Raw genomic sequence first — 13499 nt, 5'->3', positions numbered from 1 at the left:
ACTGATTCCGGCTCTTCAAAGTTTTCTCAGTCTGCACGGCTTCCAGCCTCTGGACACTGAGATTCTGTTCACCATGGCTGTGACGCAGCTGCACGGATTCAGGGCTGTGATGCCCATTCACAAAGACATTTTTCCGGTGTACGATCGCCTGTCCAAAGCTGACCTGGACGCGCTGTCCGGGGTGGTGATGGAGTGAGCGAGCTGCGGAGGGTCTCTTCTACAACTTTATTATTATATTTGACGACAGTATGATTAGATTTTAGTTCTGACTAGTGTTTAGATTAGACTGTGTGATTTTATTCATTATATTTGATGACTGTTTTTAGTTCTGACTAGTGTTTAGATTACAGTATATTTGACGACAGTATGATTAGACTGTGTGATTATATTTGATGACTGCTGTTTTTTACAGTATGATTAGATTTTATTTCTGACGGTAGCGTCATTAGATTTTAGTTCTGATTAGATTGTGTGTACAATTTATGAAATAAAAAGAACTAATGAAAACAATTATGCATCATTTTTGCCAACCATTCATCAGAGATGGAGGAGGTAATGAAAAAGGTTTATTTTACACCAGAACATCAGGGTAGTTACGGTGGTGTGGAAAGGTTTAGAACCGGTTTACAACAAGATATTGGGGAGAAAGTTTCATCGGATAAGGCTCGCGATTTTCTCTCAGAACAAGACGCCTATACACTTCACAAACCTGCAAGAGTTCATTTTCCGAGAAATAAGGTTTTTGTCTCAGGGCCGCTAAAACAGTTTCAAGCTGACTTATGCGACATGCAGGCCTTGTCAAAATCAAACAACGGCTTTAATTACCTATTAACCGTCATAGATGTATTTTCAAAGAAAGCCTATGTACGAGCCCTGAAAAACAAATCGGGGAAAGATGTTACAGAAGCTTTTGCTTCAGTTTTGAAAGACAGCGGTGTCCCTAAAAAATTGCAAACGGATTCCGGTAAAGAATTTTTTAATAAGAAATTTGAAGCCCTCATGAAGAAACACGAAATTGTGCATTTTGCCACAGCCAGCAGCGTAAAGGCCAGCGTTGTGGAGAGATTTAACAGGACTCTAAAAGGTAGAATGTGGAGATATTTCACAGCCAAAAACACCCATCGCTACATAGATGTGATTCAAGATTTGGTGAAAGGTTATAATCATAGCTACCACACTTCTATCAAAATGGCCCCCTTTGAAGTTAACACGGAAAATCAATGGCAAGTGTTTCGCAACCTTTACGGGACCACCGCACCGAAGCCTGCAAAGAAAATGAAGTTTAACAGGGGTGACGTTGTGAGAATTTCCAAACTCAGAGGTGTTTTTGATAAAAAATATGAGCAGAGTTTCACGCACGAGCTGTTCACAGTGGACCAGTGTCTTCATTGAGCACCGCCGGTTTATAAACTCAAAGATTTTGATGGGGAAAAAATTGAAGGGTCATTTTATGAACCCGAATTGCAGAAAGTAAACTTATCGACCGAACGATCCTTCCACGTTGAAAAAATTTTAAAGCGCAGAACTTACAGAGGCCAGAAGCAAGTTTTTGTTAAATGGCTTGGCTGGCCTCAAAAATTTTCCAGTTGGATTAAAGCCTCAGACCTGCACGACGTTTAAAAAAACAGATACAATAAAAAAATGGATCTGAGAAAAGAGGAGGGTTTTTATATCACATTGCCCTCTAACGCCAGTAACGAAGTGTTTAAAAATAACACGATTGCCAGTTACAGAACCGATCTAGCCCGTCACATCAATCTCAATGGCAGGTGGCAAGTGGGACTGTCTGAAATCACTTACGTGCACTCGTGGTTTAATTTACCGAACGATCGTGCGTTTGTTGAATGGCGACGAGTGAAAGAACCTAAGAAAATCAACAGAGCTCCGATTACTCCCGGATATTATAAAGCTATCCAAACACTTAGAATGGAATGTGAGACTGCTATGAGAAAGATTGATCCTGATTTCTATCTCATTCACAGATTCCCCGACCCCATTCTCAAATATCAGATCGGTGATGAAATAGAATTTAGATTTTTAGCGCCTCTGGCCTATCTGTTAGGTTTCAACGCGGGTGAGTGGTTGACGCCTGAAGGTACTTCAGGCCTCGATGAACCGATCAAATCGGCGCCTCACCCACCCGATTTAACAGGCGGTCTATATCAGTTTTACTGCTACACGGATGTCGTGACCAAGCAGTTGGTCGGCGACGTCTTTGCGCCTTTATTACGTACGGTGAAAGTTGAAGGGACCTTCGGTCACACGGTCACTCATGTGTTTAATCCTGTGGATTACATCAGCGTTTCTACGAATCATATAGAAAGCATTCATATCGAAATAAAATCTGATCAGAATGAGCCGATTCACTTCTTATACGGAAAAACAACGGTGAGGCTTCATTTCAGGCCCGCACATCAGAGAAATACAATAATATAACGCTCGTGAAACAGGGTGAGAGAGTCAGTTACGCTCGTACGTCTTGCAGACATGATTTATCACCTGCAGAGAAACGATCCCAACCGTTTTATCAATTATTACGTCACTCAGGCCGGTCATGGTTTACCAGGTTTTAGCGGTGTTCCTTATATGTAAGGACGTGGCTTTGGATCGATATTTTCAAGACTGTTTCGATTCATATCACCTTTTGTTAAAAAAGGATTTGCTCTGGCTAAACCGCATCTCAAAAAGGCCGCTACAGGAATCGTGTCAGATGTGTTGACGAGAGCCGTCGGTAAAATCAATGACCCTAATGCCCAAGAGGGGTCAGGCCTCATGGTTCTGTCGAGGCGTGTTCGCAAAAGACCCCCCGGCAGGCGTTTAAAGACATCTACATCACGAAGCGACCGACGCATCAAAGCTCCAGTTACAAAACGCAAGCAAAAGAGGAAGAAGTCTCGTCAGACGGGCTCTGATATTTTTTAATCATGTCACTGCTCCACAGCAAATCGTCAGAATGTACGCTGAGTGAACTGGATCTCTTCACCGTACCCATGACGCAGTTGTCTATCGAAGATAAGATCTACAGCGAAATTTTACCCATAGCGGCCCTGACGGACGGCGGGCCTGTAGAATTTTTTGTCCCCGGAGATGGAGAAAAATATTTGGATTTAAACGACTGTTACACCCCTCTATGGGCTCAGCTAGGAAGGTGAGGGGAATATTACAAACGATGACGGCAGCCCGCTAGATGATGGTGCTGCCACCGGTCTGATTAATTACCCGATAAACACGATTTTCTCACAATGTGACGTGGTTCTCGGCGATCGTCTGATTTCACAGTCCAGCACCACGCACCCCTACAGAGCGATCATCGAAACCCTGCTGAACTTTTCTGAAGCGAGTTTGAATTCTCAATTCAGCGCGGGATTGTTCTTCAAAGACACCGCAGGCGCGCACGATTCCACCGTTGTAATTAACGGACGCAATTTAGGCCTTAATCAACGAGCGACTTTTACAGAAAACTCCAGAGAAGTGGATCTGATAGGACCCCTGCATTCTGATATATTTTTCTGTGAAAGACTTCTTTTAAATTCTGTCGATCTCAGAATTAAACTGACACGCGCGTGTGATGCTTTTTGCCTGATGGGGGCGCGTGATTCCACCTACAAGCTGAAACTGCTAGGTGCATCGCTTTTTGTGAAGAAAGTTAATATTTCACCCGCCGTACGTTTGGGTCACGAGTCTGCTTTACTAAAAGCAAACGCCATGTACCCGCTCTCACGCGTGACCGTCAAAACTTATTCCATTCCACAAAATTCGAGGATATGTAATCTGGAGAACCTCTTTCTCGGCGCCATTCCTAAATATATCGTCTTAGGATTAGTGGATCACGAAGCTTACACAGGACGTCGAGATCTTTCGCCTTTTAATTTTCGCCACATGAATGTGGAATATCTGGCGTTGTCCAGAGACGGAAAACAGATTCCATCGAAAGCCTTCCAACCTACTTTTTACCAGGGAACATCGGTCAGAGAATTTTATAATCTGTTTACAGCCACTTCAAGACAATTGAAAGATTTGCCTCTATCGATTAATAGGTTGGAATATCAACAGGGGTATACACTCTTTGCCTTTAATCTGAACACAGCGGATGACTCGGAGGCGCTTTCAACCGTTTCCACCGGCAACCTGAGGATGGAGATGCGCTTTGGAGAACCTCTGAGAGCCACGGCTACACTCATTGTGTATGCGTGTTACGACTCCATTCTGGAGATAAACTCAAAGAGAGAGGTATTGGTGGATTATTATTAATGGATAATCACGAATTGGACGGCATATTATCGAGCCTGCTGGGAGATTATTTTGGTGGTGTGTACGCGTCTGATCAGCTGTCTACCGTCCCAAAAAACATTCGACTACCGGCCTACTTTGTGGTAAACACTCATCCTGTCCATTTACCCGGTGAACACTGGTTGGCGCTAGCTGTGGAACAAAATGGCCTCGGAACATTTTTTGACTCTTACGGTCTATCGCCTGAATTTAAATATTACCCTGAAAACATCCTGAATTTTCTAACAGAACGTTGTTCACGAATACAATATCAGGATCGTCAGCTACAGAGTTTTGCATCCGACCGTTGTGGCCAGCATTGTGTTTTTTTCCTGTGTCATAAGGCTTGTGGACTTTCTCTGAAACAAATTCTGTCTAAATATCATAAAAATGTAGATAAAAATGATGCTATGGTTTATCATTTTGTTAAAAAATTTTCAAATTGCATCAAACGTCATGATGTATACTTCACACAGGTGAATTGTACTCTTGAAATGTTTAAAGAATGTCACGGACTGTGAAATTTGTTTTGAATAAAGTTTTATTGAACAAACAAGAGAGTTAAGGTGTAAAGCTGATCAATTTCTTCAAAGTGGGGACATCGCTCCAGCTTGGTGATAAAATGATATTTCTCCTCGGTTTTTTCTTTTTTTTCTTCAAAACACCGTCTTCAGAATCCGGAAGCACAACCCCTCCGTTCCTGAGTTGTGTAATCTGAAGTTTCGCTAGCGGATTGGACACGATAGATAAGGGCACATTTTTTTCTACTAGAGTTTTTAGGAAAGGAGTCCAACCCGTCGGTTCTGATTGTGGATGTTTTTTAACGGGTTGCTGATGCTTTTAATCAAGTCAAGGATGTGCGATCCTTTCTGCACATCGCCTTTATATTTAAATTCCCCCGTCGGAGTCCAGTTTAATCGTGTCATTTTCAGCAGGTACTCGGCGTTTTTTCTTCCGCGTACAGGAAGATTCTGTAGCGTTTCATTAATGAGTGTGTCAGCTGCTGTTTCTACAGCTGACGTAGGCTCAGCCGTCACCGTGGGCGGTTCAGTGGGAGGTGCGCTTTCGTGTAATCCGCTTCTCATCAACTTTAAATAACGCTGTAGCAGCGCATTGTATTTTTTAATTTTCTCATACGGCGTTAATCCCGTCTCCTGCATAATTAATTTCATTTCAGAGTCAAGATTCTCTTCAGCCACGTCCCGTATCGTAGGTTTAACAAGCTGACGTAATTGTTGGGGGGTCACCATAAACATTTTTTGAGAAGCCATCGTTTATTTCCTTATTAAGCCACCTATCAGTTCGCCGATCAGAGGCGCAGCGGCTGCTAAGAGTATGGGTAGAAATCCGCCTTTCTGGCCGACTAAAAGCTTCTTTTTTTTAAAAAGGCTAGTTTTGTTATGAGTCAACTGTCTGAGCACCGTTCTGCTTTTAGACAACTTTTGAAATTGACGCGGCGACAGACGTATATTTCCTTTGATCACGTTTAAAGCTATCTCGCACAAAGCCTTCAGAACGTCCTCGGAGCACCCTTTTAAAAACTCCCGACGTTGGCGAGGCTTCATACGTGACAAAGCACGTAGAATCTTGGCGTTGCGTTTTATCCGGGCTGACATGGCTCTGTTTTAGACAAATACACCGCAGTGAGCTGATCCGGAAGTAAACCCGTACGGAGACGGAAAGATTCTGGCGTTTCCGCTTTTAAATCCACAATTAAATAACCGTACGGTTCTGACGTAGCGTCTTGAAAACTCTCCATGAAATATCTTTTTTGGGTAGGATATATTTGATTTGCTAAAACATTGATTTGCAATTTGTCTCGAGGGTTTTTAAACAAAATCAAATAATTGGTGTTTAAGCTGATGGAACGACTATGTTTTCCTTGATGAAAAACATTTTGAGTGATTAAAATGATGCTCATATTTCTGTGATGTCTCAGCTGCGTAAATAATTTTAGCACTCCAGGATGGCTGGACGTTTGAGACATCATGTCATCCAAGATCACCAAGTGGTTATGACCCGATGGAAATAAATCATCATCCTCGAATGAAAGCGGGAGACCTTGAACGAATCGAATACTTTTATTACAAAGATCATCATACATAGGTTGATAAGATGTAAAATACCACACGATGTTTTCTGGCATTTCAGTTAAACATTGCATACAATTTTCCAAAATACTTTTTACAAAAAAGGTTTTTCCACAGCCTGACGGACCAGCAATTTGTGCACTGAATGGCAATTTTAATCTAGCGTCAAAATCAGTTTCCATTTTTAATACCCAAATGGTTCTGTACTGCCGTCAGCAAATAACCTCCGCTTATCAAAAATCACACGAAACCTCTTCACAAATGAAACATTCGAGAGAGTGAGGCCTTTTTTATCTCTCTTGACGATCTCCTGCCGAGTTTGCAAAAATCTTCCCCTTTCTCCAGACACGTACCCCTCCACCAGCAGCGCTAAGCTGTCAAAATTGATGTGATCAGATGAAATGAATGACTGTGTGATACCCTTAGCCTTTAGCACCACCTGCTGGCGGTCCCGGGTTTTGTAAGCATACGTTTTTGGACCGGATGAAGCAAATTCTGTGATGGAATCGCCGTGCAGTTCATCGGTTAAATCCCCCAGCAGCGGTCCTGTTGGTAAAACACACTCATTCTCTTTGACAGAATAAATTATAGAATCTGTATCGTAATAAATGACGCGATTTCCCAGTTTGTTCAACGCATTTAATAATTTCAATCTGGCATAAGTTGTGGTGAAAGCGGCGATAAATATGTTGTTGCTTCTGCCAGGAGTCGTTAGGCATTTTTCTGTCAAACTGTGCTGCACCAGAACGGCTCCTGAAGTGACAAAGCTGAAGAATTTAACTTTGTGTTTCCCTGAAAACAGAATGTCAAAAAATTCATCAGGTTTTTGAACAAATGTGGTTTGTACAAGATCATCTCTTTGACCAAACTTTCCCCAGAGTGAATTGAGACATAATTTTGAAATGGCACGCTTAGCAGGATTGTGCTGAATCTTAGACTCATCTAATTGTATTCCCTGATGAAGTTTGTAGTCCTGAATGTATTTTCTTTTCGAGTCATCGTCAATCAATCCTTCAGGAAAACCAGACGCTTGTTGTTTCTGCTTCAAAAACGTGTTAATGTAACCTGCGAACACATCTTTACTGCTTTTCTCAAAATCCCAGACTTCAATCATTTTCACCAGACGGTAACCTGACTCCAAAGCGTAATTGAACTCTACACTCACCCAAACCCCCGTCAAAGCACGTTGAGACGCGCTGTGTGAACAAGAATCAGATTGATTATTCATTTCTGCGCATTTGCGACATAGTGTAAAAACAAGTTTACCTTTGGATGTTTTAAAAGGCAGAACAGGGAAAAACAGTTTTCTGGGTGGCAAAACGACAGCTTTAATCAAGCCAAAATAGTGACTTGGATCTCTGAAATTTTTAACATGAATTTTGGGATGGCCTATGGGGTAAGTCTGTGTGGCGTTTACATAAGGGTACAGGCTCGTAAAATCCACATAGTGGATTTTTTCACCGCTCTGAGCCGAATGCCTCAGCCGAACCGGACAAGTTCTGCCTCCATACAGGGCTTCACGAGGTGAGAGAGGAGCTGGCGGTGGGTCAAATCTTGAGACAAACTGTTTCACGTCCGGATCAGTTTTTACCATCTCCTGCCAATCATGTTCCCAAATGACATTCATTTTTAATCGATGCACAGTTTCCAACGACTGAAGCTTTTCGACGGTTTTGTCATAAATTTCACCAAAAGTGATTTTTCTCAGAGGACATATGGATGACTGTAAGAAACATTTTGGACAGCCGTGGAAAAAACAACCCATATACTCAAACCCTTGTTCGACGCCTGAAATCACAGCATATCCGTCGAGATAAAAATCTCCCACTTTATACTCCCCCAAAGGCGTTAAAGCGTGTTGAATGTCTACATTTTGACTGCGTGAAACCCATTCCAGCCACACGATGCTTGAACTTGAAAATGGTTTTTGTTGCGGTCGATAGCCGAGCGGACAAGGAATGGCTAATGTGTCTGGTTTTAGGAATTTTGATCTAAACACGCGCATGCAAGCTGAAGCGATCGTGACAGATTTCAGCGGGTCGATACCTGTTTCATTAAAAAACTCCTCTCTGAAAATACCGCATGCTTTACGCAGAATTTCTACATCGTTTCTACAATAAAACACGGCCTCCTTTCTGAAATCAAACAGCTGCTGTTTAGACACATCGGTGTACCATTCTAAAAATATTTTTTTATGCTCCGGAGACATTTGTTCAAACCCATAATGGCTGACATCTGGATAAGGCCCTTTATAATTCAGATGTTCAAGCGATGAAAATCTGTGAGGAAAATAACCTTTAGTTTTATCTGTAAAGCCCAAAGCAGCTGGAAGGTTAGCTAATTTCATCATGAGAAAACTTAAGGAATCAATGAATCTCAACCCGAAATCTGGATCGTGAAAACTCAGGATTTTACAGCCTTGCATGAGTATATTTTTGGGAACAATTTTTAATTGACACATAGCTCTCAAAATTATATAAGCATCAAATCCGCGCGCATTGTGTGCAACAAATGTATAATTGCTGAATTTAGGACGACGCATCTGCATAATAAAATCTTTAATGCAATCTAAACCAAATTTCTCCCAAACGTCGCCTGAATCGGATTTTGCACAGATTAAAAAAGGTGTATGCACACCGTTCTGATCCGTAAACGTTTCAGTGTCGTAATAAATAACCTTTTCCGTTAAACCGTCATCTTTTTTTTCAAGCTAAATTAAACAGCGATGATCATCCGTGACCACCGACTGTTTGCAAACGATGCATTTGGTCGCTGAGCAAACGTGCTGTGAGCCATTTCCACCCATGGCGATGTAATAAGTTTGTTTACAAATGGTGCATTTTTTAAACATTTCGCAAGGAGAAACTAACCTGTTTGCTTGAGGCCTTAAAACAGGTGTTTTGTGAGTTTGAAAACATATCACATTTTGGCATATTCGATTACAATCAGAACATGTGATGAGAGACGTTTCTGTCCGTTTGCATAAATCGGTATTACACACGCGACAGAACCATTTACAATGATGTCCGTTCATGTTATTATAAGCGGAAAAGCACCATGAACAAAAATATTTGGCTCCTAAGAAACCTTTAATATTTTTTATGCCGTAATAATGTTGGTTCAGTAGCAAAATGAACAACGGATTTGATCGATCGCTAAAATCTGTTTCAAATTTAGAAATGATTCTGTCGGATCCGTAAAAAATGATTATTTTTCTTTGAACAATATTTTCAAATCGAATCACTTCGCTAAATGAAACGGTTGATTGCTCCTGAAGCCCTGCCTGTTGATGAATATTTTTAGCCACATTCAATAATTCTGTATCTCTCGCTGAGGGATTTAACAGTCCGGCTATGCTTAGCGCAAAACACAACGGCTGATTGGCCTCTGGAGGGCAAATGAGATGGTTTCGTTTTTTATTGACTAATTCGTGATCCAGAATGGTTTCGATTTTTCGTTTTCCGCCGCCGGACGGATTATTTATCACTTGCAGTCTGAAATTAAATTCGTTGTCGGCCTCTAATGCTTCATTTGATTGGACTAACAGATCCAGTAAATACTGAAGCTGATTTAACATATTTGATCCGTCATAATTAAAATTAACGTGGTGCGTCGTGTGCAAAGTATTAATTTCAAACTGGACTCTATCGTTGGGACGCGCGATCTGGCTTCCTCTTTCAGCAAACCTGTTTAATATTTCCATCAGATTAATATAAAACTCGGCTGGGTCGTTGATTGCTTGAAAAGACACTCTCTCTCTAATTTCACGCTGGTTAAAAGCTGCGTTTACGCTCCCTCCGATCTGCCGGTGTTCTATTTGTCTCAAAATTTCATCTACAGCTTCTGATGAAGGCTCATCTGAATTTGCTAGTATTTGATCGATCTCGTTTACGCGCTGCTGGTGTTCTATTTGTCTCAAAATTTCGTTTATTGCTTCTGATGAAGGCGGATCTGAATTTGCTAGTATTTGATCGACCTCGTTTGAAACGGCTTGGGATGCTAAAATATCGTCTAAGATCTCACTATCTGAAGCTAATTCATCTACTTCACTCAGTCCGCTTACATCAAACCAGTCAGTTAACAGATTTTCGCAGGATGGATGAAGAGGGGGGGTTTCATTATCTAAAATTCGATCTAACAATTCATCATCTACGTTTAATTCACCATCTACTTCAAACAAATCTGAAAGGTCATCAAACCAATTTTCACTCATGATACAAAAGACATTAAAAACCTACTAAAAATGAAGAAAAAAAATCTGCGTCGTCCTTTTACAGAGCCAGAACTTGTTGCATCACATCCACCAGGCCGGAATTCACTTGCAGGAGCAAGTACCCAAGCTTCATCCTGTTTAATCTCTGAAGTGGCGTAAATCTGCCCCGCTTCTTCTTCTTCAACCGTTTTTCTGATGAAAAAATAAATAAAAATAAATAAAATGAACGAGCTTTTAATAAATTATATATATAAATTTAACTTACTCTGTACAGGTGCAGGAGGTGGGGCGTTCTCTTCGTCGGTCGTGGGTTGTTCTGAAAGGATAAAAAACATCATCTTTTTTACTTCAAAAATTTAATATACTCTGCAGAGCGGTTTTGTGAAACAGCTTACCGGCTGGCTGCTCAGGAGCACGTTCAGCGGTTTCAGAGTCGCTGTCGGATTGTTCTGAAAGAATAAAAACAAGGAAAAATATGAACGAATCATCTTTGAAGTAAATAACCACCTTTTTATAAATCTCTTACCCTGTGCTGGAGAAGGGGGAGGAGGAGGAGGAGGTGTGGGCGGAGATATTGAAGCGGCTGTCGGATGTTGTTCTGAAAGGATAAAAAACAACTGTAAATGTGAACGAGTCATCTTTGACTTATTAATCAGTTGTTTTTTTTTATCGTTACCATCCGTCTGCGCATGAGAAGGGGTTGGAGGTGGTGGGGGCTGAGATATTGGGGGTGCGTAGGCCGTTGGCCGTTGCTCTGGAGAATAAAAACGATAAATATGAACGACACATCTCTGACTTATTAATCGCTATTTTGTAATCACTTACCAGCTTCGAGGATCGTCTGTGGCGTGATGTTCCTGTAACGAACAGCTTTCACGTTCGCATTCGCGTGTGATCTGACGGTATGGCTGGGCTGATACGGATGTAAGACGGTTCGGCTGGTGGATGGAGGCGTGGTTGGGTAAAAGTTATCACTTCCGGGGTAAGGTTGAACCCCCTCCTTTTCTGTAAAATGAGATATTTCTCAGCTGAAGAAAAGAACGTTACGTATATATTTATAAAATCCACTCACTCAGATTCTCGACCGCACGATTAATTTTAGACAAATCATCGAGAGGGACCGGAGTTTTACAAGTTAATTCCTCAATAGGAATTTCTTCCCACTCGCCGTCCGATATGACAATAGCGTCTGAAAATAAAGATGTTAAACCAGAAAGAGAAAAAAAGATTTGCGTCTTAAGTTAAAAACTTACCCGTCATCTTAGCTTGTTACACCTCAAATCACGACTCCGAAAATGCGGTTTTACATTTTATACAGCTGTTTAAAAAAATCTTGAATAGAAAACGGTTGCGATTGGTCGAAAAAAAATGTTTATAAACAATACATAGTCATTTGCTTTGTTGTATAGGTAGACAAATGTCTGAATGGGTGTTTAGAGTTGTGTGTGTGTGCGTGTGCGTGTGTGTGTGTGTGTGTGTGTGTGTGTGTGTGTGTGTGTGTGTGTGTGCGTGCAGATCCAAAAAAATAATACCGGACCGGTTTTGTACCGGACATTTCTTCCTGAAATCGCTTATGAAAAATCTGTTGCGTTGTCAAGCCAATCTCATCATGTCTCAATTCGAACGTTGTTTTTAGCAGAGGAAGGCTATATTCAAAACACGTATCCATCGGTTCTTCTTCTTCGCTCGTGTGTAAATCCGTTTACGACATGCATGTGCCTTAGTTTAACTATTCTGAGAGGTATGACATTAAAGGTTTGACCAGAGGTACGTCTGCTCTGAGACTTTACTAATCCACCCCTCCCAAAAAACAAACCTCATAAACAGCTTTTTATTTATTTCAGCTGTTATAGGTCCTACAAAAAGGATCAAATATTTTCTTTGAGGCAGGAAGCAATGTGTGTGTGTGTGTGTGTGTGTGTGTGTGTGTGTGTGTGTGTGTGTGTGTGTGTGTGTGTGTGTGTGTGTGTGTGTGTGTGTGTGTGTGTGTGTGACAGTGAAAACAAAATGTGACACTAAAGGCAGGAGGCGATGGTTAAGCTTTCACTGCTGATGATGACGAACCAAAGATGCTGTTCACCTAAATAGCTCTTTGAAACAATAGCAAGTCATTTGCTTTTGTGAATTGTTTCCATGCCGACTAGGTTAGAATGAACCAAATCTTTGTTTTAAAACTTCCCCGCCACCTGCAAAAAAAAAAAGGAAGTCATTTGCTTTGTCAGAAGTCGCTGGCCGTGTAAAATTGTTTAGAATGAGCTTTAAGAAAGCTCAACAGATCTTTGTTGAACCAACTTCCAGACACTCTTTCAAACAAATCCACCTGCAGAACAATACAGAGTAATTTGCTTTGTGAGTTGTCGACTAAAAGCTCACGCTGAGGTAAGGATCAACTTTTATTCTTATAGGCTTGAGTATGCAGGGTGGTTTACAACAGAACCATAAATGGTTTAGGATGGCAAACCATTGCTTTTCTGAAGTGAGAGAAATGTATGAATGGTGTTTAGAGTTGGTAACAGAGAGAGTCAGACATTTTCTGAAAGGGGAAAGTGCTTTAAATGTGTGTGTAAGTGTGTGTGTGTGTGTGTGTGTGTGTGTGTGTGTGTGTGTGTGTGTGTGTGTGTGTGTGTGTGTGTGTTTACAGCCTCTGATGATTCATCCATTATTTGAGGTGCTGCTAGACAGAAAGTTTTACACAATAGTTTTAGTTCTGGTCAAAAAGTGTCAGTGAGCTGCATGTAAATAACACATTTAAACACAAAGTTTAAGACTGAACATATGAAATCCAACGTGAACATATGCCAGATGGCTGAGTAAATCAAAGAGAGTATTAATGACATAGACAATGTGTCACTCTGAAGAGTTTGTGTGTGTTCAGCAAAAGGCTGCAAAAGTTCTTGCATTGACTTCAGCTTATGCCACTCACTCGA

The 13499-nt window shown here is 41.2% G+C and overlaps 1 long non-coding RNA gene across 1 annotated transcript; it reads right to left on the bottom strand.

Annotated features, from left to right (window-relative positions):
• Window positions 1–11098: 11098 nt before the first annotated feature.
• On the bottom strand, window positions 11099–12016 carry LOC129154630 (uncharacterized). The gene is made up of 3 exons (XR_011520418.1): window positions 11645–12016; window positions 11249–11577; window positions 11099–11170 (listed from the first exon to the last, which is right to left on the bottom strand). It is a non-coding gene; the product is annotated as an uncharacterized lncRNA (long non-coding RNA).
• Between the last annotated feature and the right edge of the window lie 1483 nt (window positions 12017–13499).

The sequence above is a fragment of the Nothobranchius furzeri genome, chromosome 4 (assembly GCF_043380555.1).
Source record: "Nothobranchius furzeri strain GRZ-AD chromosome 4, NfurGRZ-RIMD1, whole genome shotgun sequence".
In the NCBI taxonomy this organism is placed as follows: Eukaryota; Metazoa; Chordata; class Actinopteri; order Cyprinodontiformes; family Nothobranchiidae; genus Nothobranchius; species Nothobranchius furzeri.
This window is presented reverse-complemented; position numbering and strand designations above follow the sequence as displayed.